The sequence below is a fragment of the Zeus faber genome (assembly GCF_960531495.2).
Source record: "Zeus faber genome assembly, chromosome: 14".
Classification (NCBI taxonomy): Eukaryota; Metazoa; Chordata; class Actinopteri; order Zeiformes; family Zeidae; genus Zeus; species Zeus faber.
Window position 1 is genome coordinate 6,316,301 of NC_137200.1, and position 23,825 is coordinate 6,340,125.

General features: G+C 43.5%; 1 protein-coding gene across 1 annotated transcript in view; it reads right to left on the reverse strand.

Annotated features, from left to right (window-relative positions):
• Positions 1-23,825, reverse strand: part of fstl4 (follistatin-like 4) — a gene marked incomplete at both ends in the record, with an annotated part of 132,032 nt that overhangs the window by 73,026 nt on the left and 35,181 nt on the right. The window lies entirely within an intron of this gene.

Below are 23,825 nucleotides of genomic sequence, written 5' to 3' on the forward strand. Positions count from 1 at the left end.
CTCTCGAATACTGAAATATTCTCAAACTGCCTTTTTGATTCACGACCACTTCTAGAGTACTGTAAAATAATATAATACGTATATATGGCTTATAATATAAATGCCTTTATAAGGAGGTGGGTGGGGCTTCATACCTCTGAGTATTACATTAGTGTGTGTGTGTGTGTGTGTGTGTGTGTGTGTGCGTGCGTGCGTGCGTGCGTGCGTGCGTGTGTGTGTGTGTGTGTGAGACTGTGTGGGAGAGGTCAATGGTGACAGTGAATAAATTATTATGACAAGCCATTAATCCCGAACAATCTACACTTATCTTTCCTTTTTATTCCCCTCCACCCGAAAAGACTCCATGACCTTTCACAGAAAGAACACGCTTAGACAGAAAAGAGCCCCAAACAAACCCTCATATTTACCTCCCCCTGCCACACTCACAAGCACACACACACACAAACACACACACACACACATGTACACACGCACACACGCACAAACACACACGCACACACACACACGCACACACATGCACACACACACACATGCACACACACACACGCACACACACACACACACACACACATGCACACACACACACACACGCACACACACACACACACACACATGCACACACGCACACACACACACGCACACACACACACGCACACACACACGTGTAATCCACCCTTTTCCAAGGTCTGGGCTAAATCCTGTTATTGGTGCGAGGCGGGCGGGGCGTGCGATGGATCCAACATGAGGGATCATCACCTCGCTGTCACTACTGTCCCTGTACCCAGGACAGACGATCCATTGGTTTAAATTATTATTTTTCTATTTACTCTGGACCAACAAATATAACTAAGAAAAAAACAAATAAAGAAAATAAATATATACAGTATCTATATCCATCTATCTATCTATCTATCTATCTATCTATCTATCTATCTATCTATCTATCTATCTATCTATCTATCTATCTATCTATCTATCTATCTATCTATCTATCTATCTATCTATCTATATTTCTATCTATCTATCTATCTATCTATCTATCTATCTATCTATCTATCTATCTATCTATCTATCTATCTATATTTCTATCTATCTATCTATCTATCTATCTATCTATCTATCTATCTATCTATCTATCTATCTATCTATCTATCTATCTATCTATCTATCTATCTATCTATCTATCTATCTATCTATCTATCTATCTATATTTCTATCTATCTATCCATCTATCTATCTATCTATCTATCTATCTATCTATCTATCTATCTATCTATCTATCTATCTATCTATCTATCTATCTATCTATCTATCTATCTATCTATCTATCTATCTATCTATCTATCTATCTATCTATCTATCTATATTTCTATCTATCTATCTATCTATCTATATCTCTATCTATCTATCTATCTATCTATACATAGCTATATACTTTTTATTTATTTCTCTGAAATATTTTTAAATAGTTTTCATTATTCAAGTGTATGCATTTATACTGTATACAATATATATATAGATTGCATACAGTATACATCTTTTATACTGAATACTGTATACAATATACTTTTGTATACAGTATTAATTTTTTAAACGGTATACTATATATATATATATAGTATACAGTATAAATGCATACACTTGAAAAATGAAAACAATTATAAAACTATATAATGGAATATATATAGAATATATATACAGTATATATATATACACAGTATACTGTATATATATGCATATACTTGAAAAACCAAAAAAACAAATAAAACATTGAATAATGGTATTAGAAGAACAATATATATATACTGTATATATACACTCACCGGCCACTTTATTAGATACACCTGTTCAATTGCTTGTTAACACAAATAGCTAATCAGTCAATCACATGGCAGCAACTCATTGCATTTAGGCATGTAGACATGGTAAGGATGACTTGCTAAACTTCAAACCGAGCATCAGAATGGGGAAGAAAGGAGATTTAAGTGACTTTGAACGTGACATGGATGTTGGTGCCCGACGGGCTGGTCCGAGTATTTCAGAAACTGCTGACCTACTGGGATTTTCATGCACAACCATCTCTAGGGTTTATAGAGATTGGTCAGAAAAAGAGAAAATATCCAGTGAGCGGCAGTTGTGTGGACGAAAATGCCTTGTTGATGTCAGAGGTCAAAGGAGAATGGGCAGACTGGTTTGAGATGATAGAAAGGCAACAGTAAATCAAATAACCGCTTGCTACAACCAAGGTATGCAGAATACCATCTTTGAACGCACAATGATCATGTCGAACCTTGAGCAGATGGGCTACAGCAGCAGAAGACCACACCAGTGCCACTCCTTTCAGCTAAGAACAGGAAACTGAGGCTACAATTGGCACAGGCTCACCAAAATTGGACAATAGAAGATTGGAAAAACGTTGCCTGGTCTGATGAGTCTCCATATCAGCTGCGATATTCAGTATGTATTAGTATGTATGTATCAGATGGTAGGGTCAAAATTTGGCGTAAACAACATAAAAGCATGGATCCATCCTGCCTTGTATCAACATTTCAGGATGGTGGTGGTGTAATGGTGTGGGGGATATTTTCTTGGCACACTTTGGGCCCCTTAGTACCAATTGAGCATGGTTCAAATGCCACAGCATACCTGAGTATTGTTGCTGACCATGTCCGTCCCTTAACCCTAGGGAGGGACATGGACAACCCTAACCTGTTGCCTTTCCCTTCTGATGGCTACTTCCAGCAGGATAATGCACCATGTCACAAAGCTCAAATCATTACATGACAATGAGTTCACTGTACTACAATGGCCTCCACAGTCACCTCAATCCAATAAGGCACCTTTGGGATGTGGTGGAACGGGAGATTCACATCATGCATGTGCAGCCGACAAATCTGCATCAACAACGTGATGCTATCATGTCAATATGGACCATAATCTCTGAGGAATGTTTCCAACACCTTGGTGAATCTATGCCACGAAGAATTAAGGCAGTTCTGAAGGCAAAAGGGGTCCAACCCGGTACTAGCAAGATGTACCTAATAAAGTGGCCGGTGAGTATACACACATTTGCAACTGGATGACAAGGCCCAGTTTCTCCCTGTTGGAAACACATCTTTTGTCCCCAGTCGTCCCTCCTCTCCCTCCTTGCCCTCCTCCCCCTCTTCCTCTGGTTCACAGGAGCGGGGGGCATCCATCCCCGACTGCAGCTCTGTTTTATAGATGAGAAGGGACTGGCGAGCTCTCTTTTATCATCCCGTTTGAAATGTTTGCTGCTGAGGTGAGTGATCCCATGAATGTTGCAGAGGAGACTCCACGTCCAAGCTCGCTCTCCACACAGCCAACCCAGGGTTACCCTTTTAATGCCAAGGAAACACTTTTTACAACAAAATAACGCCGCGGCACCACACCACTGTCAAACAAACATGTAGAACTGTGCTTAGAATTGTTTTTACTATGGCCTACTAATAGATAGTGATGCAAGACTCGCAAACGATTTTTTTCAGAGCAAATAACTCTTTTAAATGACTCAGGAGTCGGGTGTCACCCTGGTAAAACAGTGGGTAGGCAAGGTACTGACAAATCCAAGATAAGAATATTTTGTCACATAATGAATGTGACTGATTTGCTCTTTTCATTCCACCAAGAAATTGTTTCAAATTCCACTTAAAAAAATAAAGAATGTAAACTAGCTCTTGGGATGCAAGATCAAATTTGCAAGGCTGTACTAATTCATCTAATTCATCAGTTTCAGCCTGGATGGCAGCTCCAGCCGAACAGGTTTAACTCTGAAAGTGAGAACTATTAGGAGTGATGAAAGGTTTTAGTATTTTCTGAAATTCGGTTCTTGACGAGTCACTCAGTCAAAAGAGTTGTTACATTTTCTGTTCCTTAGTTCATTCGATCCAGTTGCTCTAACACACCAATCACACACTCATCTCACCAACATCTTAAACATGATGATTCCACTCTACCACCACCACATAAAGAAGGGTTGAACAAACTCAATTTACTGCGCACCGTGCACGTGGCGAGCGTTATCAGTCACACTGCAGCTTTCCATTCGGTAAATAGCACAAGCACCGATATTGGCAAAGCACTGTTGGTGAAATACTAGAGTCCACCCAAGTCTAGTGACAGTGAAAGGACCACATTGACATTTCTACTTGAGAAAAACACATAGAAGTACTTCTCTTAAATGTACATAAGCAAAAGTGAAAGTACTTTCCATATCCAGTGTCCTGATATAACAGAGGCGATAATACGGCATAACGCTTGTTGTTTGTCTGCAGATCCTAATTACAATTTACAAAAAAATACTATCGGTGGATTGAAAGTAATTGACAAGCACTTGGACTTAATAAGTCAGTTCGATAGGCTCAGTTCCTCATTAAAAATAATAAATAAACAAATGTAACATGACTTTGACTGTGTTAGAAATGTATAGAATGGAGTTAATAATTTTTTGAAAAAGCATAGATATGTGACATGGAATAGAGTCAAAGTCGAAAGTCCCTGAAATAGTTCAGTAAGGACATACTTTGGTTACTATGTCACTTAGGGGATAGCAAAATAGATGAGAAAGGTAGAATTTCCACTGGGCGCTATTGATCCACTTGGCATCGAAATGACGCACTTCAGAAGGTTTGAATCGTCTCCTGACTCCCCACAACCACCACGGTCCAGAATGGTCCCTTCCCAATTGTCTGCTCAGCAATGCACCCAAGCTAATGTAATCGAGTCAGACCACTTATGGAGTGGTGCAACCCGGGTTGTGACCTCACCTACCTCCTAACCCAAATAGAAACAACTCACTCTGCTTTTCCAGGGGGTTCGCCCCAACACACAAAAAAACAAAAATCTAACAAAACAAGAAAAAAACAATAAATTCCCACTCGACGGTATTTGCCACATGAAAGTGAATTGTAAATACAGTTTCAGCACCCACAACTCTCTCCTCCGCCCCGGCGATGGGAGTGGATTTAGAGAAAGAAAATAATTACCACCCACTAATAGATTGAGACCGGGACCGGGAACAAGGTCCAGGCGGTGATTACATTTTTAGCGTCTGTCCTTCTCGCTCTCTTTCTCTCTTCTCTCTCTCTCTCTCTCTCGCTCTCTTTCTCTCTCTCCTCCTAAACCTGCAGCGCTAAAGCTAAATCTAAAGTGAAGTCATCTCAAGGCTTCTACTGGGGGGTTTGCAAGGTACTGCAGTCCCCCGGGGAGGACGGGGTTTAAATTGCCTGGATGCTGGAGTGGGATGAGGGATGAGGGATTGGAGTAGGGTGCTATACGACCGCCACCGAAACCGAACCCTACTGATGGAGCCAGGACCCCAGACGGTTGTCCAAACATTAAACCCGTCCAGGTATGCAGGTGACCTTGTGGGGAAAGTCTCTAGGCTCCAGGTACAGAATGGAAAGACTTTCCTTCCTTTTTTTACTCTGAGATGGAGGTAGAGGCACAGGGCCAGAGGCTATTGAACAGTATTTCTTGTGGCGGGAGCGGCCTGATATTGTGTCTCTAGATAGAATGTTTAGGGTTGTCAGAATTACCACGGAATACATACAATGTTAACACATTTTCCTAGTTTCACCCTTTGAAATAGTGCGTAGATCTATACCCAAATGTTTGCGCGCCTGTTTTACTTTCCCTTACTATGTTTAAAAGACGGAGAAAGCAGCTGAAACCTGCAACTCATAATGAATCATAACCCAAACTAACCCTAACCTGCTGCCAACTACTAACTCTAACCCAAACTAACCCTAACCTGCTGCCAACTACTAACTTTAACCAAAACTAAACCTAACCTGCTGCCAACTACTTACTCTAACCCAAACTAACCCTAACCTGCTGCCAACTTCTAACTTTAACCCAAATGAAACCTAACCTGCTGCCAACTACTAACTCTAACCCAAACTAACCATAACCTGCTGCCAACTACTAACCCTAACCCAAACTAACCCTAACCTGCTGCCAACTACTAACCCTAACCCAAACTAACCCTAACCTGCTGCCAACTACTAACTTTAACCAAAACTAAACCTAACCTGCTGCCAACTACTTACTCTAACCCAAACTAACCCTAACCTGCTGCCAACTTCTAACTTTAACCCAAATGAAACCTAACCTGCTGCCAACTACTAACTCTAACCCAAACTAACCCTAACCTGCTGCCAACTACAAACTCTAACCCAAACTAACCCTAACCTGCTGCCAACTACTAACTCTAACCCAAACTAACCATAACCTGCGGCCAACTACTAATCCTAACCCAAACTAACCCTAACCTGCTGCCAACTACTAACTCTAACCTAAACTAACCCTAACCTGCTGCCAACTACTAACCCTAACCCAAACTAACCCTAACCTGCTGCCAACTACTTACTCTAACCCAAACTAACCCTAACCTGCTGCCAACTACTAACTCTAACCCAAACTAACCCTAACCTGCTGCCAACTACTTATCCTAAGCCAATCTAATCCTAACCTGCTGCCAACTACTAACTCTAACCCAAACTAACCCTAACCTGCTGCCAACTACTTATCCTAAACCAATCTAATCCTAACCTGCTGCCAACTACTAACTCTAACCCAAACTAACCCTAACCTGTTGCCAACTACTTATCCTAAACCAATCTAATCCTAACCTGCTGCCAACTACTAACCCTAACCCTAACTAAACCTAACCTGTTGCCAACTACTTATCCTAACCCAAACTAATCCTAACCTGCTGCCAACTACTAACCCTAACTAACCCTAATCTGGTGCCAACTACTAACCCTAACCCTAACTAACCCCTGGGCCATACTAGAAGCGACACCATCAGCAACACAAAAGCCTTGCGTCATTTGACGCCAAACGCGTTCACGTAAACAATATTCTCCAGACTTAAAATTGTGATATTTCTCCACTTTCAATGGGTCAGTGAATTAACTGAATCTTTGCTTTTGTTTTCAACCTTTTACTTATCATTTTATTTGCATTTGGAGTTTGTTTGTTTATCACCGTGGTTGGATTAGTTTGTGAGTTTAGCGTTTATTGTTTATATTTCACACATCACCTTCTGGCTTGAATACAACGTCATTTTATCACAGGAATGAATAATAATATTTAAATACATTGCCACTATTAACAGGAGGAAGGCGGAGCCAGGGACAGCAGCGGTGCATTCGTCCCATTAACCACAGGAGGATGCAGGAGATTTCCACAATCTATGTGTATTTATGGAGCTGTTTCTGTAATAAAGTGTTTTCTGATTATTTTTTGTTATTAGTTACTTGTGGTTCAATTATGAAATGAAGAAAAACATACAAAATGGATATATTCTTGTGAATATGATGAAAAACATACAATATCTTAAATAAATTGACAGATTTTTCTAAGACACAAATCTTTTGCTTGACAAGTCCGTTTGACTAGAGGCCACACGTAGGGACTCCAAGCAGCAAGGAGGCCGTCCCGCTCCATGTTGCCGACAGGTACTGTACCCCAGATCAATAAAGCTTATAAAACTGTTTCCCATGTATGAAGTTAAATAAAAAGTTTATTCCTGGGCGTGATATTTGTTTTCCTGCTGGAATGATAATATTTTATTTACATAAGTGAGGTTTAATTTGTTGTGGGGGAAAATGTACATATTTTATTTTCACTAAATACATCTTTTGAATGGACCTCGTTGGAAATCTTCTCTCCAGTTTACGCTTTGCGCTCGGAAAGATAGAGCCGAGTCCTAAAACAATGCAAGGAGTGGAGGAGCCGTCATTCCGCTTTCGCGACGTTTTTTGGCATTGCTGATGCTATGGCTTGGTGTGACCTTCCACATTGATTAACATGGCAGCATATCTGAAGCGTTGCCACTTTCGTGATGTTGATGTGTCACTTCTGGTGTGGCCCAGGGCTGACCTTAATCTGCTGCCAGCTGCTAACCCTAATTTACACTAATCTGCTGCCAAATCTGATTTGGGAAAATAATCGAATCGATTTTTTTCGACCAATATTGCGATTGCGATTATTTCAAGTTCCTTATCTTGTGCATTAATCACCAAACACAAGGAATAAATTTTTCTATAGTATGGCCGACACAAAAATGGATACAGTCAATATAGATACTGCTCTTTCCTGTATGTATATATATATATATATATATATACAGTATATATTTGTATTGTTTACAGTACAAATGCATATCCTTGAAAAATGAAAACCATTATAAAATTGTCACAATATAATAGAATGTATATATATATATATATATACAGTATATATACAGTAGACTGTATATATATATACATCTACTTGAAAAATGAAAAGGAACAAATAAAAATAAAATAATGATATTAGAAGAATAATATATATTTTATATATATATATATATATATTTGCAACTGGATGACAGCCTTGTTTCTCCTGGTCGTCAACACGTCCTTTGTCTCCGGCCGTCCCTCCTCTCCCTCCTTGACCTCCTCGTCCCCTAGTCATAACCCGACTCTAACTAGTCCTAACCTTCTGCCAACAACTAAAATGAACTAGTCCTAACCTGCTGCAAACAACTAACCTTAACTTGTCATAAACTGCTGCCAACAACTAACACGAACAAGTACTAACCTGCTGACAATAACAAACCCTAACTAGTCATAATCTGCTGCCAACAACCAACACTAGCTAGGACTAACCTGCTGACAAGAACTAACCCTAACTTATCCTAACCTGCTTCCAACAACTTGCAGTAGCTATTCATAACCTGCTGCCAACAACTAACCCTAACTATTCCTAACCTACTGACAACAACCGACCCTAACTAGTCCCTACCTGCTGCCAACAACTATTTAACAACAAAAATTACATCTTAACAATAACATACATGTGGTGGTTTCGTCAGCCATGCGCAGCCCAAGTGGCGTTTTCAGGGATCTCCGGCACAGAGACACAGACAATGATGTTCTAGACACCAGTTTATAGTAGAGAGTGGGCTACGTGGAATAAGCCCAGGAGCAGATAGACACGTGTCATGACAGGGCTCCTCTCCTGAATGTGTGTGGGGATGGGGGGTTTTACCTGCTGCTTGTCAGGCCAACCAACAAGCAAAACGTATGCAGTCACCCTGATCCTGGGTCCAATTACCTAGAGTCAGGACAGGTGAGGCTGCTCAAGCCACACCACCCCCACACCACAATACAGTATATATAATTTTAAACATGTAATACATTTATTTATTTTTGGATTGAGTGGTCCCAGGGGAGGGACCAGACAAAGAGCGATTCAAAGGACCCTAATGCAACGACAATCAAGGCAACATGATACCTCGTCTGGAATAGCCAGGGCCCCCTCCTGGAGCCAGACCTGGGAGGGGAGCTTGCCAGCGAGCATCTGGTGGCCGGGCCTTGACCCATGGGGCTCGGCCGGGCACAGCCAGAAAAAATACCATGGAGCCACCACCCTGTGGACCCACCACCTGCAGGGATAGGCGTTGGGGCCAGGTGCAATGTCAGCCAGGCAGCAGGCAAAGGCGGGGGCCTGGACTGCTGATCCTCGGCATCGTAGACTGGTTCTAGGGACGTGGAATGTCACCTCTCTGGGGGGGAAGGAGTCGGAGCTAGTGCGGGAGGTGGGGCGGTACCAACTAGATATAGTTGGGCTCACCACTACGCACAACACTGGCTCTGGAACCAAACTCCTGGAGAGGGGCTGGACTCCCTCCTTTTCCGGAGTTTCCCAGGGTGAGAGGCGCCGGGCGGGTGTGGGGACACTCACAAGCCCCCGGCTGAGTGCCGCTGTGTTGGAGTTCTCCCCAGTGAACGAGAGGGTGGCCTCTATGCCACGACAAGTTGCTAAGAGGAAAGCTCTGACTATTGTGTGTGCTTATGCACGGACACCAGTTCAGAGTATTCAGCCTTCTTGGAGTCTCTGGGTGGCGTCCTGGAAGGGGCTGTGCCTCGGGACTCTATAGTTCTACTGGGAGACTTCAACACTCACATGGGCAACGATGAAGAAACCTGGAAGGGGGTGATTGGGAGGAACGGCCTGCCTGATCGGAATCCGAGTGGTGCTTTGTTTTTGGACTTCTGTGCTAGTCATGGATTGGCCATAACGAACACCATGTTTGAGCATGGTGGCTCATAAGTGTACGTGATACCAAACCACCTTAGGTCAAAGATTGATGATCGACCTTGTGGTCGTGTCATCAGCTCAGCGTCTGTATGTCTTGACACTTGGGTGAAGAGAGGAGCAGAGCTGCCAACTGATCACCACCTGGTGGTGACCTGGATCAGATGGGGGGGGGGGGGCTGCCAGACAGACCTGGTAAACCCAAACGTTTAGTGAGGTTGAACTGGGAATGCCCGTTGGATGCCCCTGTCCGCGAGGTCTTCAACATCCACATCCGGAAATTTTTTTTGCGCATCCCGGTGGAGGTTGGGGACATGGAATCCGAGTGGGTTATGTTCAAAACCTCCATTGCAGAGGCGGCTGCAAGGAGCTGTGGCCGGAAGGCAGTGGGTGCCTGTCGTGGCTGTAACCCAAGAACCCGTTGGTGGACACCAGCGTTAAAGGAAGCCGTCAAGCTGAAGAAGGAGGCCTTTCGGGCTTGGCTGGCCCAGGGGTTTCCCGAGGCAGCAGACAGGTACCGGCAGGCTAGAAGGGCTGCAGCTTCGGCGGTCACTAAAGCAAAAATCCGGGTGTGGGAGGAGTTAGGGGAGGCTATGGAGAAGGACATTCAGTTGGCTTCAAGGAAGTTCTGGCAAACTGTTCGGCGACTCAGAAAGGGAAAGCAGGGCTTGGCTCAGGCTGTGTTCAACCAGGGAGGAGAACTGCTGACCCGGAGAGGGGATATTGTCATGGAAAGAGCACTTTGAGGAACTCCTGAACCTGATCAATACGTCCTCAGAGGAAGAGGCAGAGTCTGAAGACTCAAGGGAAGTCTCGTCCTTATGCCTGACAGAGGTCACTGAGGCAGTCAAAAAGCTCCTCAGTGGCAAGGCGCCAGTGGTGGACGAGATTTGCCCTGAGATGCTGAAGGTTCTGGACATTGTTGGGCTGTCTTGGTTGACACGCCTCTTCAGTGTCGTGTGGCTGTTGGGTACAGTACCTGTGGAGTGGCAGACCGGGGTGGTGGTTCCCATTTTTAAAAGGGGCACCGGAGGGTCTGCTCCAATTATAGGGGTATCACACTGCTCAGCCTCCCCGGGAAAGTTTACTCCAGGGTGCTGGAAAGGAGGCTCCGGCCGATTGTCGAACCTCAGATTCAAGAGAAGCGATGCGAATTCCGTCCTGGATGTAGAACAGTGGACCAGCTCTTTACCCTTGCAGGGTTGCTGGGGGGGTCGTGGGAGTTTGGCCATCCAGTCTACATGTGTTTTGTGGACCTGGAGAAGGCTTTCGACCGTGTCCCTCGTGGGATCCTGTGGGGGGTACTGAGGGGGTCTGGGGTACCAGGGCTGTTGGTATGAGCCATCCGGGCCTTGTACAACCAAAGTGAGAGCCGTGTTCGCATTCTCGGCACAAAGTCAAACACGTTCTGAGTGGGTGTTGGACTCTGCCAAGATTGCCCCTTGTCCCCCATTCTGTTTGTGATATTCATGGACAGGATCTCAAGGCGCAGCCGAGGTGAGGAGAGTGTCCAGTTTGGGAACCTCAGAATGGTTTTGTTGGCTTCATCAGACCGTGACCTCCAGCACACACTGGGGCGGGTGTGAAGCAGTCGGGATGAGAGTCAGCACCTTCAAGTCTCTGCTGGAAAACGGTGGATTGGTGCCTCCGGGTTGGGAGCGAGTTGCTGCCCCAAGTGAAGATGTTTAAGTATCTCGGGATCTACAACTCGAGTTTAAGATCCAGAGTGAGGGGAAAATGGAGCATGAGATGGACAGGCCGATCATTGCGGCGTCAGCAGTGATGCGGGCGTTGTACCGGAACGTTGTAGTGGAGAGGGAGCTGAGCCGGAAGGCAAAGCTCTCAATTTACCAGTCCATCTATGTCCCAAAACCTCACCTATGGTCATGAGCTTTGGGTAGTGACCCAAAGAACGAGATCGCGAATACAAGCGGCCAAAATGAGTTTCCTCCATAGGATGGCTGGGCTCAGCCTTAGAGATAGGGTGGGGAGCTCGGTCATCCGGAGGGATGTCCGAGCACGTCGAAAGGAGCCAGTTGAGGTGGTTCGGGGATCTGATCAGGATGCCTCCTGGGAGCCTTCCTTTGGAGGTTTTCCGGGCACATCCAACTGGTAGGAGACCACGGGGTAGACCCAGAACGCGAGGGATTATATATCCCAGCAAGCCTGGAACGCCTCTGGGTCCACCAGGAGGAACTGGGAAACGTTGCCGGGGAGAAGTTGGCCTGGAGCTCCTTACTCAGCCTGCTACCACCGCGACCCGGATAAGCGGTGGAAAATGGATGGATGGACAACAGTGTAGTATAATATAGTATAGTAGTATAGTATAATAGTATAGTATAATATTGTATTATAGTATAGTATAATATAATATAACAATATAGTATAATATAGTATAACCCAGATTTCCAGATAATACAGAATTATAAATGTCCATGGAGAGGAAATAATCCAGTGTGAAGTGATAATGTATTGTGAATCCATCATAAAATGTAAACAATAAAAAAAATAAATAAACATTTATATATATAGATATAATTGTGGCCCTTCAACATGGCCAGGTCTCTTTAAAACGTGCAACTGTGAGGATCAAAGCTCTCTAAATATTTGTTGTAACCACGCCTCATTAAAGTGGCAACGGAAGGATTATTCTGGATGGAGGGATGGAGTGGAGGAATGAGGGAACCAGTGAACGAACGAGGAGCGGGGTACGATTTAGGAGGAACTGGAGATGCAGATTAATCCTGGAGACTTCCAGGGAAAAACGAGGGCATATAGAGATAGCAGGAGCGAGGGAGAGACATCATCATCATCATCATCATCATCATCATCATCATCATCGGGGCAGAAATAAAAGGAATAAAGCTGCAACTGAAAACAATAAAGACGGATAAAGAGGAAATGGGGCGAGCCAGTGAAAAGTGACGCGGAGCTCTTCTTTTCATGGCTTCCTCAGTTGGGAAAAAGAGAGACTTTTCATCTCAAAGTTTTATGTCTCATCTGAATTCCGTCTGTGAATGTTTGCCTGGAGAAGAGTCTTTCTTTATGTTGTTTTATTTTTTTGGGCGTTTCACACTGTTTTCAGCTGGCATCTCCTGCGACAGGAGCTTCATTTTTTTTGTCCCACTCTTAACTTCCTATACACCGACAAACTCAGCACAATAAAACATTCAGTAGTATTTTAATTGTTATTTTTATTTTATTTTTTTCTATTTAAATGTTAAGTTTTTCTATCATTTTTTGGATTTTTTTTGTGGATTATCCCTATAAATATTCATGACCTGGCCTGTGAGATCAGTAGATGGGCGTGGCATTTGTGTGGGCGGGGCTTCTTAATGTGATACTGTGATCTGATTTGCTAGATGGAAATAAGTGTCTGGATTAGAATAAAGAAAAATATAAATAACTATGGGGAATGTGAAGCTGACATCACAATGCTGGAGCAAGCTGCCATATAGGGAGGATCACTCGCATGGACTGTAAATGTCAGTCGACATTGTAAAGTTAAAAGGCGGCTTGGAAGTCTTGGGTGAAAAACTGCCACAGAAAATCTTGCAACCATCTTATGTGAAACTTTGACCCTTCTTTTTCTCCCTTCCTTTTTTCGTCTTTGTACATTTTGTGTATTTCAGCTATTTCCCTATGCAATTGAATGGAAGTGATCCTGCAAAAAAAAGGCAATCCGAATCCATAGCAACCCATAGCAGCCATCAAACTTCACATTTCCCATTTCAATACAAGGCGGCTGGGCAGGGCTTCTTAATGTGGCCGTGGCTTCTTAATGTGATGCAGTAATCTAATTGGCTGTATGTAAATGAGAGTATCTGATGACTTCATGAGAATCAAAAAGATAAAAGACTGAGACTGAATTAACTCGGGGTAACTATTTCTATAAAAGGGAGCTGGGCGGTTCTGCCTAATGTAGGCATGGCTTCATAAATTGATGCTGTGGTGTGATTGGCTGGATGTAAATGGGTGTATATGATGACCTCACAAGAATGAGAAAATAGACTGAGGCCGTTTCTCAATACCAAGTACGCGAAGTTCGGACTTGCGGACTTGGTAGTTCAGACTTGGCAAGTTCGACTTGGGAGTACAGACTCCCGGGGATGGGAGGTCGCAGGATGGTCATTCTGCGAAATGCATTCTGGGATACTTGGCTGTCCCAAGTCCACACAAGTCACCACCGATGCATCCTCGATAAAATGGGCGGAGTAAGTCCACATCCGGGCATTTGGACTGGACTTGACTTGATTCGTACTTTGAAATGGAACAGTACTTGGGCTGCGACTGATGACGTTTCACAAGTCCACAAGAACACAAGTACAGACAAGAACGCAGATTGAGAAAGGGCCTGAGATTGAATTTAATAAGGGGCTTGCAGATGCTATAGCCTCGGCAGGATTTTGCATAGCACCGGCGCAATTTTAGATTTCCATTTAATACTTTAAATTCAGTGGAAAAATGTTATGTTTAAAAAATGTATTTACGACTGATAATTGGTAAAACAGGCATAAATGTGTAAAATCCACTTTCCCATTTCTCCCAAAAAATCAAATAAAAACTGTTTTTGTTTAAATTTTTAATGTATTTTTCCCCCGCCATTACCTAATTAAACGAAACAATTAAAGCTCTGTGTGTCCCGTGTCAGGCTCCACAGAGTCATTGATGCCATTAGATGGTAATCTGCATGAAAAATTAAAAAAAAAAAAAAAAAAAAAAAATGTGGTTATAATAATCACCCGCTTGTAGTTTATCCGAAGACATCATTAGAATGAAAAAGAAAAAAGACTGAATTTAATTAACTCAGGGGGGGCTCTTTAAAAAAATACATAAATTCAAATTTCTTTACAAAGCATGTGGGTGGGCGGGGTTTCTTAATATGGGTGTGACGTTTTCAATTTATGATGTGATGTGATTGGCTGGATGTATATGAGATTATCTAATGACCACTAGAATGACGAAAAAAATACTGAATTAACGAAAGAAAAAATGGAATACCAATTGACTACTACTTTTTACTACTTTTATATCTTTCTTCAAAGAGAAGAGCTGTAACAACAATTATAAGTGATAGAGGCACAATGATGGGTGTTTTAAGTTCCCATCCGACTTCAGCAGATTTCAATTGTAGGCGTTGGTAAAATACAGGGAAGGTGTCGCCCCCTACCGCCCCCCTCCTCCACACATATTTTTTCTTTTATTCTATTATAACAAAAACCATGTACGAGCAATCATCTCCCATCAGGCCTGCGCCCACTGTGCGGTGTGCAGGTAAAATTAATTTCACCGCTGATGTTTTGACAATCTGCCTCTCAGTGAAATACAATTGCATTTAACACAACAGCAATATTGTGTTCATTATCATCCGGCAAAACAATCACAGGGAGCTAATTTCAACTTTGTTTGGTGACAGGTCCTTAATTATAATGTTTATGATAATATTTCAGTTCATAATGTGGCTGTTTATCTCCCACAGGTTACCGCTACATTGGAAATATAGCTTGAAAAGCTGATTTTATTTGCATAGAATCACATTTTGTATAGTCTGTATATTTTTGTATATATTGTCTATTTATATTAATATATTTAGCCTATTTTTCTATATTTGGCTTTTTCCAAGACTGTTGAGCTTTTGTTGACAGATAGCTAGATCCACAGACAGACAGATGGACGGATGGACAGACAGACAGACAGACAGACAGACAGACAGACAGACAGACAGACAGACAGACAGATAGATAGATAGATAGATAGATAGATAGATAGATAGATAGATAGATAGATAGATAGATAGATAGATAGATAGATAGATAGATAGATAGATAGATAGATAGATAGATAGAGAGGTAGATAGATAGATAGATAGATAGATAGATAGATAGATAGATAGATAGATAGATAGATAGATAGATAGATAGATAGATAGATAGATAGATAGATAGATGGATGGATGGATAGATAGATAGATAGATAGATAGATAGATAGAGAGGTAGATAGATAGATAGATAGATAGATAGATAGATAGATAGATAGATAGATAGATAGATAGATAGATAGATAGATAGATAGATAGATAGATAGATAGATAGAGAGGTAGATAGATAGATAGATAGATAGATAGATAGATAGATAGATAGATAGATAGATAGATAGATAGATAGATAGATAGATAGATAGATAGATAGATAGATAGATAGATAGATAGATAGAGAGATAGATAGATAGAGAGGTAGATAGATAGATAGATAGATAGATCGATCGATCGATCCATAGATAGATAGATAGACAGACAGACAGACAGACAGACAGACAGACAGACAGATAGATAGATAGATAGATAGATAGATAGATAGATAGATAGATACTTTAAGAATGATGGCATTTATAAAACAAACGATTGGTTATTTTCAAAGATTTTCTTTCTTAAAAACAAGGGAGACTGCTTAACATGTTTCTATAGCACCTAATAGAAAAACTGAAAATGAACCACTCCCTGTAGTGCTCATTAAAATGACATATCTCATTCTTTCCCTTTATCACCTCAACACTCTACACCTGTGTCAAATATTTTCCACAGGCCCAGCAACAATTAATAAATATTTGGAATCACATTTGTAATATATTCCTAACATATTCTTCGTCCCACTGCGCGAGAGGGAGATAGAGAGGAAGAGAGAGAGAGAGAGTGACAGAAGGAAATCAAACAGAACAAGACATGAATAGGTGCGTACATCCAACTGCTTTCCCCCAGGGGGCGCAGTGGGCCAATACCCACTCATGAGACCAGTGTTTCCAAAACTTTACTTTTTACAATGAAATAATCCCAGGGCATTATACCACTTTCCTGAAAACATCACAAATACGAGAACTGTGCTTATTATTATGGCCTACTAATGGATAGTCATGCAAGACTCGCGAACGATTCGTTTTTCGTGAAACAAAAAACTAAAAACTAAAAATGTTATATTTTCTAACCCTAACCATTGAAATAATTGAGGAGGACTACATTACAGACCAAGGCAAAAAAGATCTCGCTACTTGACACATTTAATATTGAATGTGACTGTGAATGTGTTTGGCCATTGAATGTGTGTGATTTACCCTTTGCATTCCACCAACATAAATAATGAATAATGACAGAATGAAATGATTCTTGTGAGAATTCCATATACAACTCAGAGCCAAATCCACTCTTCTGACTCTGCCTCATCGTTCACCTGAGTTCCTCCCTTGCCCACTGCAGGTTACACCAGCTGAATTAAACGTATAAAGAGTCAGAAAATTGAACCACTCTTTTTACTGAGTGACTCGTCAAGAACCGAATCTCAAATAAGAGTCGAACCTTTCATCACTATGAGTTGTCCTTCCTTTTAGTGTGAAACTTGTTCTTAAGAATGATGAATGATCAATTAGTACAGTACATTTCCATTATTTCTGAATTTTAAGTGAAATATTACACCTTTTCATGGCAGCTTCCAAGGCACAGTGGTTGAAAAACAGTGCATTAGAGGGTGGCAGGTGGACGAGTGGTGACCTTCGCTCTTCCCTCGCTCTCTCTATGGCAGCAGGTAGAGAGAGAAAGGGAGGATGGAGAGCCATTAGCGAGAAAAAACACAACTAATGAAGGGTGAAAATAGCAGGAACACAAACAGAGCTCAGTGGTGAGCGACAAAGAATCATTACCACCAAAGACCATAACTTCAACAAAAACATTCTCATTAGAGTTATGTTTTATTTTTTTGGTGATGACAATTGTGGCAGACCAAAGGGGTGTGGTCAATCCTGGGGCCGTTCAGCTGCTGGGGATCAGACGCGTCAAGGGAGCGGCTCCACTCATTCCTCCGATCCCGGACCGGGAGGTGATTTAGCTTTGTTTTTCCCAGCAGTAGGGACGGGTGTATGGCGGAGACGTGAAACAGACCCAGCACCTCCGAGACTAAGGTGGGAGACGGTACAAATAGATTATTGAACTGTGCACATGAATGAAACCTGTGGACTCTCTCCATGTTGGCCAGCGAGACTTTTATTTTGCCGTTTGGCCCATGAGCCACCATTTGTTTGAACCTCAAATACATGCCAACAGCGCTGTTTTGCCTTCGCCTGCCTCCTCTCGCTCATTCCCTGGCCCTGGCCAGAACACACCTCTACAAGTGGTGACTGAACAACATGGAGCAGCGCAAGGCAGAGTCCCGGACGCCTTCCCCCCTGGATTAGATGGTGGCGGTCTGCGATTATAGATGGTCTGCGATTGGGACCAGGCGGCCTTTCCTGGAGAGCCAGCACTCATTCCCCTCCTCTCTGGTGAAGCCCAGCTGGCGGCGCATGCCCTACCCCCGGAGCAGCGGACGAGCTACGCTGTCATCCAGAGGGCGGTGAAGGAACGGGTCGGGAGAAAGCCAAAAGGTCACCGCGTGCGCCTCCAATCCATTCACTACGGCACCACAGGCCACCAGATCGTCAAGGCCCGCCCAGCAAGCTGGGTGCATGTCACCAGTCCACCTCTCTCCAAGCCGGCATAGTCCTCGCCGAGGACCATGGCGAAGCCTATGCCCACACCGCCGCCTACTGCGCCGGCCTGGAGAGGCCATCCTCCTCCGTCTTGGGGCCAAGGAGGGGCCCACCTCCTGCCCCTTCCCTGCCAGAGGAGAGACGACCCCCGGTGGCATTCCACCTCGTACCCCGCTCCACCCCCCTGTTTCTTCCAGGGTGGCGCAGTCTCTGGACCACCGGAAGCTGGGCGGATGGCTGGGCAGGTATTTTGGCGACGCTGACTGCCCGACCACGACCTCTAGGACTGCCCCATCACGGAGGGTGGCCAGGTAGTTTGGGTCACCGGTCCACTGGATCCATCCCCTGGTCGAGAGGTGGCCTACCGTGCGCCGTATTTATGAGAGAAGCAGGGGGTTCGCTCATGGTCTATGGGAATATGTGATATGTGAGGTTGCACCGGCTGAGTTCACCAGAGCTGGGGGGGGGTGGCCCAGGTGGGAACTTCCCCGGACACCCCAGTCCATCCAATGGAGGATTTTGTTCTGGAACAGTCGATGGACGACACCCTTCGCGGGGCCTTAGAGCAGGTAGCTAAAATCATTGGCATATTGGTGCGCCCAGACACTGTGCTCACTCACCCAAATTTTGGGGTGATTAGGGATGGATTATATCGACTGAACGTTAACTCAGTCAGGAGAAGAGACAACCCAATTGTTAGTTCCTGCTGTCGGGTTTGGTCTTCCGGGTGGCTAATTATAATCCGATGCCTTATGACATGAAAAAAACTTGAGGGGATTATGGCCCGTTTCTATTGGGAAAACATCTGGGTGGACGTGCGGCTGCGCTGTGCAGCCTGTCCCAAGTGTCAGCTGATGAATCCACCGGCTATACCCAGAGCACCATTGAGGCCCCTCCCGTTAATCGAGACGCCGTTCGAGAGAATTGCTATGGATCTTATCGGCCCATTAGACTGCAGTGCTCGCCGCTATCGGTTTGTGTTAGTCCTAGTGGACTATGCAACCCTATTCCCTGAAGCAGTGCCGCTGCACTGTATTACGGTCAAAAATGTGGCAGAGACGCTGTTTCAGGTCATCTCCCGGGTCGGGATTCTGAAGGAATTCCTGACCGACCAGGGCACCTCCTTTATGTCACACACACCGCGCAAACTTTACGGGATTTGGACCAGTGTTTACCACCCACAGACTGACGGTCTGGTCGAGCGCTTCAACAAAACGTTGAAAAACATGATCTGGAAGTTCGTCCACGATGATTGGAGCCATGTGTCCCAATTCTGGATCCCAGAATTGACCTGAGAACAAATCTACACACGTTAGTGCAGGACTCACAGGAGAACTTTCAAAGCCTTTACGAGTTTTGCATGCTTCCGTTTGGGTTGTTTAGTGCACCCGCAACCTTTCATCATCTCATGGACCGTGTGCTGCATCCGCACGCAGCATTTGTCACTTTCATCCGCACCCGCACGCAGCATTTTTGCAGTTTTTGGGGCTGGCCAGGAACTATAGGAGGTTTGTGCCGGAATTCTCAGCACTGTCCAGCCCCTTTGACCGACCTAACTCGAAAGGGTGCTCCAGATCCGGTCCAGTGGTCAGAGCCGTGCCAGGTGCCAGATTTAAAGGAACTCTCTGTGGGGAGCTTCTACTGCATACCCCTAACTTTGCTCTTCCTTTCTGTCTGCAGACAGAAACATTGGATAGGGGGCTTGGGGCCGTTCTGTCCCAGGAGGTTGAGGGTGTGGACTGGCTGGTGCTGTACCTCAGCTGCAAGCTTGCAGAGCGGGAGACAAGGTACAGCACCGAAGAGAAGGAATGTCTTGCGATAAAGTGGGCTGTCACCACCCTCAGCTATTACCTCCTGGGTAGGCCTGCAATGGCTCAACCGCATGAAGTACACCAATAATCACCTGGTGGTACCTGGCCATCCAATCCTTCAACTCCGGCGTGGTCCACAGCCCGGGTGCCAAGATGGTCATAGCCAATTTCCTCTACCGCTCCGGGGGGGGGGGGGTTATCTGCTGTCGTCCGACAGCGCCCCGGCCTAAGTGTGACGGTGGGGGTGTTTGGCGAGCGCCGTGAAGCCGCCGCTGCAGACAGGTGGTGCAGGCTCCCATCCGGGCATCGCGCAGCTGCTGGGGATCAGGCAAATCAACAGAGGGGCTCCCCTGATTGGTCTGATCCCAGACCAGGAAGTAACTTAGCTTTTGTTTTTCACCGCAGTAGGGACGTGTGCGTGGCGGAGACGCGTACCAGACCCAGCACCACCGAGACTAAGAGTGGTAGACGGGACGAATAGATTATTGAACAGCCCACATGAACGAAACCTGTGGCCAGCAAGCCTTTTATTTTGCCATTTTGCCCACGAGCCACCTTTTGTTTGAACCTTTAATAAATTAACGCCAAACTGCGTTGTCTGCCTTCGCCTGCCTCCCCTCGTCCACTCCCTCAAGCCACCTCTACAACAATAATAATAATAATAACTGCCTGGACCTAGATGGACGATGCTACCCTCACCAGAACTCACCAGCTACAGCTTATTTTTAGGACTGACCGCGGGAACCAATGGGGAGCAGGGTAATACATCACTGGGTCCGGGGACTCTGAGGAGTTAAAAAAGAAGCACAATCCATTTTGTAACCCGGGTCCCTTCAGAGAATTCCCCTCCAAAAAAAGAAGTTTTTGTGTAGCTAAGACGTTGAGCGTTCTTTCTTCTATTGTCACCTCCCACATTCTGATTCACTGTGTATCCAGGTATGAATGGAATGAGGTGATATTCCAACAGCAGACTGTGGGATGTTCGGACCAGTTTCCCAAACTGTTTTTCTGCTGCAAAAACACTTTTTACAATGAAATAATTTCACTGCACTGCCCCACTTTCCTCTTAACCACTAAAAACATGAGGAACACGTAGAACTTGTGCTCATTATTATGGCTGAATAATAGTGAGTGATACTCCCAAGCGATTGGTTAGTAACGAACAGATCTTTTAAATGACTCCGGATTTGGGAGTGTTTGGGAGTGAATGTTTGACTCATAAAAAGAAAATTCTGAGGAATCAATTAAAGTAAAAGGCAATAAAAGGTCAAGATTATTTTCACCTGCATTCAATCCAAATAAATAACTTTGACTTAATGATTATTGTGAGGATTCCATTCACAACTCAGAGCCGAACCGACTCTTCTGACTCTCGTTCCGTGTTCAGGAGGTCCTCCCTCACTCACTAGGCGTTACACCGACTGAACCAAATGAACAAAGGTTTTGGATAATTAAATGATTATTTTAATCGGGTGACGCGTCAAGAACCAAATCTCAAAATGGAGTCGAACCTCACATCACTACTTATAGTTCTCACTCATAGTGAGAAACTTGATCTGCACAGAGCTGCTATTGACTATTTACTGCTGGAATTGATGACTGATTGTGTAGTGCAGCCTTGCAATTTTGTTTTTGTAACCCAAGAGCCAGTTTCCATTATTTATGTATTTGAAGTGGAATTAGGAAAAAATACATAATATAAATATGTATAAAATATAAGACACATTTTATTGTGCAAGTTTACTTATATATCTTTTTTGCCGTTGATTGTATGAGAAAACACAGCCGCTGTGTAAGGTAATGAACATGCTGCGAATATGAAGATGTTTGTGTGTTTCTATGTGACAGAGAAGGCGATAATTTCATTCAGAATCTCTGGAGGGGGTTCAGGGAGAGGCGAGCCGTTGAGCTGACAGGGGGAAAGGAGAGAAGGAGAATTCAGATCGACAGAAGAGCTATACAGCTTTTTGTTAGCACGTTCCCCTCGCATCCCTTCAACGGAGCGCAGATGTTCAGTTTGATTAACTGCGGGATATTAGGGGAGCAGTTCATCAACGCCTGGATGCCAGTGGCTTCTGCAATGGCGGGAAATGGTTTTCGTTTAGATTTACGACCAGATGCTAGAGGAAGAGGATAGAGATGGCAATTTCGACACGGAAGGTCGAATCGTTTCGATACGGTTCGACACTTCGGGATTCAAAACTTTTAGTCATGTGATCGATGTCTCGTTCCAGACGGCAAAAGCAGGTAGCGACGTTTAAAAGCCTGTTTCCCCCGGAAACATTACATGCTCGCCTCGTTGAAAGCCTCTGCTGGGGGTAGTTTACCCCGCCCGCTATCCCAGGAGACATTTTCACGCCCACTAATTTATTTCTTAATACAATTCTTTGAATTAAATATGTGTGAATATGAAGCTTTGGGAATGAAAATGTGTCATTGGACCAGGGGGAATTTGTGGTTTGGACAAAAGGACACAACATAACACAGAATCACAAGAAATCACAACAAACTGATAGCAGCATCATGCCATACAAGAACTAAATAAATACATGATGGTTTGAAAACTATTCACTGATCTAAGTATTGGTTTTGGGGAAAAGGAGCCTTCAGCACGCTTATAATTAACGACTACAACGACAGCTTCTGCCAATAGAGGACAGTGTCGAGCCCGAAGTTTGGAAACATTTCGAAACATTCAAAATATTTCAAAGTTATTGTTTTGAACGTCTCAAATTTTTTCAAAGTTTGGAATTTGCAATTCATAGTAGAGCTGTGACATATTGGTACTGGGGATCACGTTGCAGCCGGCGGCGGCCATCTTCGTTTGCAGATGGCTGAAAACACATTTGTATACGTTTTATCACTTTTTTTTTAATGAAGCCTTAACTTTGTTGTTTTGTCCTCTGTCCTCTGTTTAAATCAGTCTGCTTGTTTGTTTTTAACTTATACATATTTAACTTAGGTTTCCTTGTGTTTTTTATTCATTTATTTTATTTTATTCATTCATTGGGCGTCAAGCCCGCACGGGAAAAATTCGATGAATTTTGAAATCAAAAACAATTTGAAACAGAAGGACGGCAGAACCTTCCAACAGCTACGTTATACGTTATGTCTCGTTTGAACCGGTATGTCACAAAGAGCGCGTGGTTGGTTTAAGATTCAAGAGAAGTTTCATAATTATTATTATTATTATTATTATTAATATTATTATTATTATTCGTTTTTAAATGTTTTTTTTATCTATTTTCTTCTGTGTTAAATTTTTTTTTTTGTTTTTCTGTGTTTTTCAGATATTTTTGGTTTTACGTTCAGATTTACACAGTTATTATTGTTGTTATTATTGTTATTATTGTTATTATTGTTATTATTATTATTGTTATTATTATTATTATTGT